Raw genomic sequence first — 10,430 nt, 5'->3', positions numbered from 1 at the left:
GACTCACTGCATAGCTCACGGCTAATTGACAAGTAGATCATGCGACTTGATCGTGTTAACCCCAAACCAGTTTCTAGACTGGAGTAGGCGAGCTAATTAGTCTGGCTGGGAATCAAACCTGGTTGGAAAATAGTCGGAACGGAAAACAACCAAGAAACAAAAGTAAAGATTGATACTCAGGAAAGATCAGAGTGATTTGAGAATAAAAACAACTAAATTAAATTCTTATGTAAGAACTTTGAAAATCCGTCAAAAATACGACAGATCAAACTCTCATCCGTCGAAGACAAAAAATCCGTTATTGACGGAAAAATCCGTCAAAGTGGAAACCTTGCGCATCCGTGATCTGCCTTCTGGCAAAAAATACAAAAGTCCACATTTCTGTAGATAACAGCTTGAAACTTATACAATAGAGTTCTCTGATACGCTGAATCAGATAGTGTGATTTTTGTTAAGATTGTATGACTTTTAAGGGGTGTTTCCCAATATTTTCTAAAATGAGGCAAATTTTCTCAGGCTCGTAACTTTCGATGGGTAACACTAAACTTGATGAAACTTATATATTTAAAATCAGCATTAAAATGCGATTCTTTTGATGTAGCTATTGGTATAAAAATTCCATTATTTAGAGTTTTGGTTACTATTGAGCCGGGTCGCTCCTTACTACAGTTCGTCACCACGAACTGTTTGATCATGAGTTGGACATGGTTTTGTTTTATCCCCCTTCATATGGATCATTTTGATGGACGTCATCTGAAGGAGCATAGGAAAGGCAATGGGAGACAACGGAATCAAATGGGGAGGAAAAACTCTCCTGGAATTGAACTCTGCTGATGATTTAAGTATCCTAGATGAAAGTGTGAGCAAAATGAATGAGCTTTTAGAGGTTTTGCGAGTTCAGATGCTAGATTAGTTTTGGAAATTAATGTTAAGAGGACTAAGTCACAAGGGCTAGGAATAAGTGAAGCTGAAAAGGTGACGTTGGGTTACAAAAAGATTGAACAGATGGGCAGCTTCACTTACCTTGTTAGTATTAATAGTAAAGACGATGGGAGTAGTGAAGATGTTAAAAGTAAAATAGCCAAGGCTCAGGGTATTTTTTCACATTTAAAAAAAGTTTGGAAGAATACGAAGATAAGTCTGCAAACTAAGATGAGAATATTGGAAGGTACAGTGATGATAGTGGTCAAATATAGCTCTGAAGCATGGGCGCTCCGAAAAGGGGATGAAGATTTACTAGATGTTTTCTAGAGAAATTGCTTACGGATTGTTCTGGGTACCCGGCTGACTGACCGTATTTCAAACAGTAGGGTGTGCTAAAAATGTAGCTCAATCCCGCTTTCTGGGACTATAATGAAAGAAAGGTCGAGATGGCTAGGGGTACGTTCTGCGGATGAAGGATGACAAAATGCCGAATATTATCCTTTTTGGCCAACCGTTTAGGGCTAAAAGGAAAGCAGGTTGTCCTCGTCTAGGGTGAGAAAATGTCATGAAGAAAGATTTAAAGGAAATGGGAACTTCCTAGGAGGGTGTGAAGAGGGAGGCTTTTAATATATTGGGATGTAGGAGGAGCGTGCTTAGCTGTGTTGGCCTCAGGTGGCCGGGTGCTGCGGTGAGTTGTTAGTAGTAGCATAATCCTGAATTGTACTACTATTACTAAGAAACCAGTTCAGAAACAAATTGCTTGAGGTCAACACAGCTACGCATGCTCCCCTTCCATCCCAATCTATTCAATACCTCCCTCTTTACACCATTTTCCATGACTCTTTCCTTACGACACCCTATCATCCCATTCAGGTGTGACGTGCGCTTGGCCTTAGAGGTTCGCCGAGGTGGACGATCTTGGGCTATCTGTCGCCGTCCATCTTCAGAACATGTCCTAAATATCTCAACTTTTCTCTCGTGTTAGCCCTAGTAAGTGGGATTGACCAATGTTTTTTGTATAGCTCAGCGTTTGAAACACGGTCAGTCAGTCGGGTACCCAAAACAATCCCTAAGTAATGATTTCTGGAGAATATCAAGAATATCTAACAAATCCTTCTTCGATTTTCGGAGCGTTCGCACTTAAGAACCACATCTGACCACCATCATCAAAGTAGCTTCCCTTATTCTAATCTTGACATGCAGAATTATCTTTCTTCCAAATTTTATCAACTTTGAAAAAAAATACTTTACATTTTACTTTTAACATCTTCAGAACACCAATTGTCATTACTACTAATACGTCCTAGGTAAGTGAAGCTGTCCATATGATCGATCTTCTCGTTACCCAGCATCTTATCTTCACCTTCACTTATTCCTAGTCTTGGGGATTTAGTCTTCTTAACATTAATATTCAAACCTATTCTTGCACCCTGAACTCGCAAAACCTCTAAAAGTTCATTTATTTTGCTATCAATTTCATCTAGGATACTTGTTTCCATACCGTATTTCAAAAATTACTAGACGAGCGTGACTCGTGTGTTTAAGTTTTCATGAGAGGGTAACCTCTCTAGCCTTTCTTACACACTGACTCTACTCAGTTGAAGAATAACAAAAAAAAGACAAAAAAAAAATCAAAAGAGTTCAAGGAGAAAATGACCAGAGTTGTACGGAGGATAAACTCTGGAAGTTAACTGTAGTCGAAGTAAAGTCAACTAAAGTTCAAAGTCTGAACGCTGTAAACTACTATCGAGGCGATTCAATTGTGTGAAGGGAAGAGGAGGGGTGCATATAAACCCTATTAAAATTCTCCCCCCTCCTCTCCCAAGAGATTTTAAATAATATGTGTTAGGGGGGTATTTCGTTGAAGGAGGCATTTTCAGGAATTCTCATTGTAATAACTAAACAAACAAACTTGTCACTACTTGATTTTAGAATAAAATTTTTGCCCCTACCCTCCACACTCGTAACAGTTTTGTGAATAACGCCAATGTTACCATTACGATCACACTACAAAATAGAAACAAGTTGGAAGTCGATTGAAAATTTAATATATGAAGGTAAACCAGATGAAATATACTCGGTATTCTCCATATTTTGAACGTGCCTGTTGATTAAGATCCAAAAATAAAGCACATCAAACGTAACAGGAAGCAAATTAGTCACATAGCATATTTTAGCTCTTGAAGGTTAAGGTAGTTTTTGGATTTATGATTGTTAGCTTTAGCATCAACATAGAAGAGAACATGCAGACAAATTCTGTCGCTGAATCATAGCCAGCACTTTAGCGCTGCTCAGTTAAACAGCAGAGTGGGCTAAATGTATTAGCCCAGCACTTTAGCGCTGCTCAGTTAAACAGCAGAGTGGGCTAAATGTATTAGCCCAGCACTTTAGCGCTGCTCAGTTAAACAGCAGAGTGGGCTAAATGTATTATTGTTTTCTCTTCTTTTCACCAAGCCACTGCTTATGGAAGAATTTGTCGTAGAAACTTCAAAAAGTTGATTCGAAGTAGTTGAAGAGCAAATAGCTCCCTTTTCAAGCTTTAAGAAATCTGATCAAAATTTTTGCGACAGCTACTTTGTTCAGAATAGTTGACAGGTCTAATAACCATGCCTCTAGGATTAACAAAACCCGCCAAAGCCCTTAGAGCAAGAGCTATTAGGTTTGTAATTTACCTATTTATTGCAATTATAATTTTTTTTTGTATTTTTTCCCTGGAATGATTTATCCCGGGTAGCCAAGAAGGCTAAGCGCATTAAGTTGAAGCTTTCAATGAATGTCGAGGGAAGGGTTGACCTAAATCAAAACACACCATGTGCATGGACATATTTAAAGGGCGCGTTAGCAATATCGTTGAAACGGCTCGAAGTATCAAATTTGAAACTTTCAGGCAAGATGAGGGGGCACTCAACTGAACAAAAGACAATATGTGAATACTACTACTACTAATAATGCTATTTTCTAACGACTGCTAGCACTACTACTACCACTACTACTGTGACTACTAGTAATACTAAGGCTAAAGATAATAAGGTGAATACTTCAGGAAATATTGATGGGGAAATTAAACAAATAAAACACACTATATGCATGCAGGGTTTTGAAAGGGCGTATCAGAAATATTTTAGGAATGAAATGGAGAACAAACTCAAAATTGACGGGTTAAGTTGGTTGAGGGGAATGTTGAACTTATCGATTGGACACTATAGGCATACTACCACAACTTCTATTTCTGTTGCTACTACTACTAATTCTACTGTTACCATTAACACTAAGTGTTTTAAGGTGAAAATTTAAGGAAATGTTGAGGAGATGATGAACAAAATATAAACACACTATGTGCGTGTTGGTTGTCAAAAAGGGCTATCAACAACACCTCGAGAAGGGCTATAAATATTAAATGTCAATTTCAGGGCATGATTTGGGGAATGTCCCACTCACCAAAGGCAACATATTTATAATGCTGCTACTGCTACAACTACTACGACTACTACTACTTCTAAGGATATGGGTGTTATAAGGATTAATTCAGCGAATACTGAGAGGAGGTTTTTCAAATAAAAGTAAAGAGCTGAAAAATCCAAAGATGAGCAGAAATAAAGTAAAGTCTTCTAAATACCAGACCGTGATTTATAATTTAGTGAGAACAAAATATATTTTACATGTTTCCTCTTTTGTAACTTTAACAAATCTAAAACTATTGAGGCTTTCAGGAATGAATAGCAATATATATTGAAATGTCATTTCAAATTAGTTTGTTCTTTTCAGCAATCTTGGTTATTTTGGGTTTTTGTTTTACTTTTTGTAATGTTATTACAAATGTATAAGCATTTCGAAATCAGAACTATTTTCAGTAAAATGCAAATTATCTCCTCGTCTTTAGATGGCACTGGAAGAGCTAGTCCTACACCTCTTAGTGCTTGGCAGTTTTAATTTTAACTTGATTATTTATTGTAATTTTTTGTTGATTTTGGGTTTTATTTATAATGACAGTGATTTATGATCGTTTTACGCGTTAAATATTGTATGACTTCATTTCTACCCATCTTTAATTTGATAAAGCTCTTTGCTTTGAAAAACTTCTTTTGTGGAATGTTTTTTTTTTATTAGCAATAAGATACAAACACTTTCAGAGGAGAGGGTATCTTTGGTCTGTTCCTAAAATTTCAGGATTGTTATTTTTATTCATGTTTCTCATATAACTTGTATATTACTCATGAGTTACATTTGCTATCCCTCTTTCTTCCCTTGAATGTTCCCTGAGCGTCTTTTTACCAAAAACAACTTTGAGGATGAAACAAATCTGGTAATACCATGGTTTTCTCCAAAAATAACCCTTTATCATCCCTAATAATATAAACTAGGAAATACCCAGTTTTACGTAAAACACTGGATTTCATCTTATTCTAGCTATAATTAAAATATGAACCATCCAAGGACGAGGAATTAGCTACAGTCACTTCAACAGCAGGGTTATACCTGTAGACGACGAGTCAAACATTTTTATTTTTTTTTTCTTTCGTATATTTAAATTATGAATTCTGCTAGTCCATCACAAAAAGCAAATGTTTTCAGGTCTGAAGGCCTTGCCTTTGAAAAACAATACGTTAAAAATACCTAAAAAAGCACGTCTAAAGACCAAATAAAAATCTTTTCAAATAAAAGAAATGTTCGACGTTAAAACAGATGCATCCAAAACTTATCTTTAAGGTGTATCTTCTGTTGTAACTTCCGGATTATCACAGAAATATATAAATATTTACTAGCCACTGGTAAACAAAACATTTTTTTTTACTCAAATCTTCCTGAAAGTCCACTCAAAGTTTTACTGATCGTTTGCAAAACTTATACAGCTTAGATAGGTAGATAGATATATAAATTTATTTTCCATATAACAATACAATAACAACACTACAGTCTACAGTTCCCCACAAAGGCTTCATGGCCCGTAGGAGGGGGATTATGACACAAAATCCTTACATTGAACTATTAAACTTAAACATTAACATGCAAAGCATTTGTTTCTTGAAAATGAAAAAATATAAACAAACATAAGAAAAGAGAGTTTATTAAATAAACTATGATGAATATATGCCTCCATCAAGGAAAAAATAATCATATGGAAACAAAATAATTTTTTTAAAGTCTTTTGATGGCGCCAAACCAGTGGCATTCTCGATGCGAATCGGGAAGGATTTCCCACATCAAATGACACACAATGAAAGGATTAAGATCGAATCTTACTGTCGGTGTACGTGGAATCCGAATATTTAGAAAACTACGGAGCTGATAATTTGACCGATCAAATACAGAAGAAGACATAAATCTAAGGGACCTGGGAAAATCACCAAGGAACTGAAGGAAAGCGGAAGACGCACAGGAGAAGAACATAGGTTTTTTAATATCAAGTAACAATTTAGTTGCCGAACGATTTCCATCCTGTATAAGATTTATAGCTTTACTATATGATGTGCTTAAAAGTGGTTTGAGAAAGGAAGAAAAAGTAGACATCCATCTGACTGGACAAAAAGAAACATTTAATTAAGATTAAGATAAATTTTAATTAAACAATCAATTCAGCTGTGAAACAAGATTCTTAGAATTAGTCAAGGAAAAATATGTTTCAGTTTTCTTAGAATACCGAGGTTTGCATACCTTCATTTTAATCAAATCAGTATGGTGTTTTCAAGATAAATTTTCATCTAGGAGGATACCTAGGAAATGGACATGACCATCCCTTTTTCTACTAATGAAGCCTTTGGATATATGAATTTCAGATAGTTGAGGACAAGCCTGAAATATATGAGAAAAAAACTAAAAATCAAGATTTAGAAACATTTAGAGCCAGAGAAATAGATTAAATTAAAACTCTCTCAAACAAGCCTCCTAACTTTGTAAGAACCTCATTCTTTGTTCTCCCAGAAGTAGTAAGGGTAGTATCATCGGCAGAAGTAACAAAAGAATCCAAGGAATACAAACTATGGTTATGGGTAGGGGAGAATGTTAGACGACGTATACAACAATAAATAAGATTTAATTGAGACAATAAGTAAATAACAAGAAACAGTAAATTAGAACTTACAATACATAATGCAAAATTAAAAATTCTATATTCCCTTCCCCAGAGAATGGCTAAATATAGTGTTAAAAATATAAAAAAATCAACGGAAATTAGGTCATTTACATAAATTAACAATAATTCTGGCCCTAAAGTTGACCCTTAAGGGACCCCTTGGTCTACACTTTATGGTGAGCTAAAAAGCGGATCAATAGAAATTATTCTACCAGACATGAAAGACTAGAACCAAGGAATTGCACTTTTTACGCCAAAAGGAGAAAGTTTAGAAAGAACACTGTTGGCTAGAGAAACAAATGCTTTACGAGCATCAAAAATCAAAACAACAAGAATCAAAAGGGGGTCTAGGGTAGAGCGAAGATAATTCAATAAAACTAATAAGCATGCTCACTTGAATGATTTTCTCGAAAACAAAATTGAAAATCGTTGAAAGTTAGAAGTAAGAAAATTGTTAAGACGAGAAAGCATCGACGAGGAATTTTTCAATCCCATAGAATTTTAATAATTTCCATATCAGTCGCTGGTTCCAAGAAAATTGACTTAAAACACGGTTGCCAAGATAAGACCTGCAGTTGGATCGTGACGGAGAAGAACTAACAGCAGAAGCGGTCGTTTTACCAATATTCGCAAAATAAAAAGTAAATGCATCTTGAAATTTCAGTTTGCCCTCGATAATTTAGCCCTCGATAATTTAGCCATGGAGATCCAAAAAAGAAGGGACTGATGGAGACTGAAAAGAGGGTCTAAAGACAGAATTTATAGCCTGCCAAGTTTTTCGAATATCTTTACCACAATCTGAAACACATTTATAATAATACTGGGACTTGGCCTTTCGACACACATAATTAAAAAGATTTTTAAAAATTTTAAATCACTGAAAGCGTATAGCTTTCAGAGAGGAGATAGCAGACTTACAGTCCTTCCGGAAATCTTTTTTCTACAACTTCATTAATGGATACCAGGAATCATCCTAGGATTTAGGGGAAAGGCACTCTTACACTTACGATTAGAAGGTGAAAAAGAGCAAATATCAAGAAAAGTATCTTTGATAGACTTATGAAAAGTATCAAATGAAATACAAAATCAGAATCAATCTCAAAATTATCCCAAGAAATATCTTCCAATCTTGACCTAAGCAGCATTAATTCCACTTCACCAAATTTAAGGCTGGACGCTTCTCCAGAATTTATACTGTCTTTTCAATTCTTTTTCTATCGCGGTATATCACACAAACACTCAAGGTTATCAGATTTCACTGCCGTCATTAAACTCAAGGGGTTTCTCACTGAAAATTATGATTAATGTATATTCATTCTTCGTAATTCGACAAGTAAATATGAATATTTATTTGGAAAAGAACTATTATTCGAGGAGAAAATTAGAGAAATTATTATTCGAGATTTTTTTTTTGAGGATGGGGGTTCAACTCTTACGAAAGAAATACCAGGAAAACACAGGAAAATTAAACTTTTCGCTGAGAAAATTAAGCATTATACAAATCTAAGGTGGGTGAATCCCTCGCCTGCGTGTGTGCCTGTGGTCTGGTCATCATTATTTGCCAGGAGACGCGGTATAAAATTGTGGAAATTACAAATAAAAGTACATATTTTCGGGTTTTTACTTCATGCAGACCTATTTAGAAAAATATAATTTAAATAATTGATCGCAGCGAAGAGTCAAATTTATTTCATTTTATCAAAAAGTTCGTGGTAACGAACTGTACTAAGGAGCGACCCGGCTCAATAGTAACCAAAACTCTAAAAAACGGATTTTTGATACCAATAGCTACATGAACAAAATCGCATTTTAATGCTGACTTTGAATATATGAGATACCTATCTAAAATTACGAGTCTAAGAAAAATTGCCTTATTTTAGAAAATAGAGGGAAACACCCAATAAAAGTAATAAAACCAAAATTACACCCATCCGAATCAGCCTATCAGGGAACCCTACCGTGGAAGTGTTAAGCTTCTATCAGCAAAAATATGGATTTTTTTTTCCAGGGGTGATTATATCGAACCAGTTGTCATAGAATGTTGCAAGCGGGCTCATTCCAACGGAAATGAAGTTATATACAAGTGAATTATATATAAAAAAATAGTACCCTTTTTAAGTGATCTCAAAAATTGGAGGGCACATAGGCCTCTTCCCACGCTAATACACTAACAGAATACAAAAGTTCGTTACGTAAGCTAACTCGTAAGTTACGTAGATCTTTTACTAGCAAAAACGTTCGTAAAATATTAAAAGTTCTAGTTGCCTTTTTAAGTAACCAAAACATTGGAGGGCAACTAAGCCTCCTCCCCTGCTCCTTTTTTCTCAAAGTGATTCTATCAAAATTATGAGAAATATAAATATGAAATTTCGTTTTAATTATTCATCTGTGGAGAGCCAAAATCAAAACATGCATTAGTTCAAAAACGTTCAGATATTAAATGAAAAAAAGACATGTTTTTAACTGAAAGCAAGGAGCAACATTAAAACTTAAAACGAATATAAATTACTTCGTATGTGAAAGGGGCTGCTCCCTCCTCAACGCCCCGCTCTTTACGCTAAAGTTTTATTCTTTTTCTCTCAATTCTACTTTTTAAAACAGTAAAAAACTTCAGCGTAAAGAGCGGGGTGTTGAGGAGGGAGCAGCCCCTTTCATATACGAAGTGATTTCTGTTCGTTTAAGTTTTAATGTCGCTCCTTACTTTCAGTTAAAAAAAACTTGTTCTTTTTATTTAGCTTATCCATACGGGTTCATTAAAAAATATTCTAAAGTTTGATTGTTGCTTGAGTATTTGTATATCTGAATTTGTATTCGGATAAGACTGTAATGACACATGATAACTACCCATACCTAGCACAGTTGGATTTATATAAACGGTTCTCGTATCTCCATACTTCTTGGCAACCTTCCGTCGACAATTTCGGGTAACAGTGCCTCAAAATAAAATTTTATTAGATTTGGTAGCATTTTGTTAGACCAGAATTCACGGTCACGACCAATCTTTTCATAATATAATTCCTCTTCCCCTAAAAATATTACAAAGTATACAAAATCAATGTCACAACATTCCAATTGCATTTGAATTTGGTAATAGTAGTCATGTGTTCTTTTCAGCTTTATTTCACTATTAACTTTCTTTTCTAGACATGTATTTTTTTTAAGCGCTATCCACTCTTCCAATGTAAGCCCTTTTGCTGTCAAAGGGCACTTCACCTCCAAAAGAGCCTTCTCACCCGAAGGAAAAATTGCTATCCCGTCCGGACTGGCCCCTAGAAACCCATATTCCTTGTGAATGAAAAGCCCAGCGGAGTTCACAATGCAACCCATTTTCTTTGCAAAAGCTGCAATAGCTACAGGCTCATACATCTGACCATGCTCCATTGCCTTTGTTTGGCGGTTTCTGGGATACAGCAGCTGCCGAACTAATGAGCCCACA

This window comes from Artemia franciscana, chromosome 18, assembly GCF_032884065.1.
Source record: "Artemia franciscana chromosome 18, ASM3288406v1, whole genome shotgun sequence".
NCBI lineage: Eukaryota > Metazoa > Arthropoda > Branchiopoda > Anostraca > Artemiidae > Artemia > Artemia franciscana.
The sequence above is the reverse complement of the archived record's forward strand: the minus strand, read 5'-3'. Positions refer to the sequence as shown.